Genomic DNA, 2,238 nt, shown 5'->3' with positions numbered 1-2,238 from the left:
TCAAGAACATCATACATGAAAGAAAACAAAAGGTTATTAAAAACACAGGAAGGGAAGACGACCAAAATGGGTGTTAGAAGAGACTCTGAAACTTGCCCTTGAATGGAGAGTAGATTAAGCAAGTGGAAGAAATGACAAGATAAAAGCTGAACAGATTTCAAAGAGCAGTTTGAGAAGACAAAGTCAATTATTATAATGATATGTGCAAAGACCTAAAGTTAGAAAACCAAAAGGGAAGAACTTGCTCAGTATTTCTCAGGCTGCAAGAACAAAAAAGAAAACATTCAAGCCTCCAGTTGCAATACTGAAAGATTCTATGGACAAGATATTGAATGATGCAGGAGATATCAGAAGAAGATGGAAGAAATACACAGAGTCACTGTACCGAAAAGAGTTGGTCAGTGTTCATCCATTTCAGAAAGTGGCATATGACCAAGAACAAATGGTATTGAAATAAGTCAAAGCTGCACTGAAGGAATTGGAAAAAAAAAAAAAAAAGGCTCCAGGAATTGACAGAATACCCACTGAGACACTCACTTGTCTGTGCCAAGGTATTTGGAGGATAGCTGCCTGCTCAACTGACTGGAAGAGATCTATACTTGTACCCATTCCAAAGAAAGGTGATCCCACAGAATGTGGAAATTATTGAACAATATCATTAATATCACAGGCAAGTGAAATCTTACTAAAGATAATTTAAAAACGGATGCAGCAGTGTATTGTCAGAGAACTTCCAGAAATGCAAGCTGGATTCAGAAGAGGACATGGAATGAGGGATATCATTGCTGATGCCAGATGAATCCTGGCTGAAAGCAAAGAATACCAGGAAGCTGTTTATTTGTGTTTTATCGACTACGCAAAAGCATTCAACTGTGTGGATCATAACAAATTATGGGTAACATTGAGAAGAATGGGACCAGAACACTTAATTGTGCTCATGAGGAACCTGTACATAGACCAGGAGGCTATCTATTCAAACGGAACAAAGGGATTCTACATGGTTTAAAATCAGGAAGAGTGTGTGCCAGGGTTGTATCCTTTCACCATACTTATTCAATCTATAGGATAAGCAAATAATCTGAGAAACTGGATTATATGAAGAAGACATGGCATCAGGATGGGAGGAAGGCTCCTTAACAACCTGCAGTATGCATATGACACAACTTTGCTTGCTGACAGTGAAGATCCCTTGAAGCACTTACTGATGAAGATTAAAGACTACAGTCTGCAGTATGGACTACATCTCAATATAAAGAAAACAGAAATCCTCACAACTGGACCAATAAGCAGCATCATGATAAATGGAGAAAAGAATGAAGTTGTCAAAGATTTCATGTTACTTGTTTGCATAAACAGCACTAATGGAAGCAGCAGTCAAGACATCAGATGACATATTGCATTGGACAAATCTGCTGCAAAAAAACCTCTTTAAAGTGCTGAAGAGCAAAGATATGTCCTTGAAGGTTAGGATGTGCTTAACCCAAGCCATGGTATTTTCAATTGCCTCGTATGCATGTGAGAGCTGGACAATGAATAAGGAAGACTGAAGAAGAGTTGATACTTTTGAGTTGTGGTGTTGGCGAAGAATACTGAAAGTACCATGGAGTCCCAGCAGAACTAACAAATCTGTCCTGGAAGGAGTGCAGCCGGAATCCTCCTTGGAAGTGAGAATAGCCAGACTTTGTCTCACCTAATTTGATGATGTTGTCAGAAGGGACTGTTCCCTGGAGAAGGATATCCCCAGTGGCATAGTCTGATGACACAGTTTTTTGTACTGTGGTGGCTTGCATGTTGTCACTGTGAGGCTGGAGATTATGCAACTGGTATTTCAAATACCAGCAGGGTCGTCCATGGTGGACAGGTTTCAGTGGAGCTTCCAGACTAAGACAGACTCTGAAGGAAGGAGCTATCCACTGCTCAAAGAGTTGGCCAGTGAAAACCTTATGCTAAAAAGGCAAGGAGGCCACATCTTCTGACCTCCTCTAACTCCACAAGAGGAAGACAGAGTCACTATCAGTAACGCAAGGCCTATTCCTACGAGGCTAGACATGCTGCCTCCCTCCAGCCCTTACACCAACAGTTCCTCCTACAGCACCCAAAGCCTATCTGTCGGGTTTGATAATTCACTGCAGTGGCCACACAGAACTCACAGATTATGAGGTTTATTAGGGAAGAACCAGGCTACAATTCAAGTTCAGAAACAACGTTCAGTCTCTCTCCCAGCCCGCCATCTCTCAC

This window comes from Orycteropus afer, unplaced genomic scaffold, assembly GCF_000298275.1.
Source record: "Orycteropus afer afer isolate SDZICR_OR568_19922 unplaced genomic scaffold, OryAfe1.0 scaffold00037, whole genome shotgun sequence".
Lineage (NCBI taxonomy): Eukaryota > Metazoa > Chordata > Mammalia > Tubulidentata > Orycteropodidae > Orycteropus > Orycteropus afer.
This window is presented reverse-complemented; position numbering follows the sequence as displayed.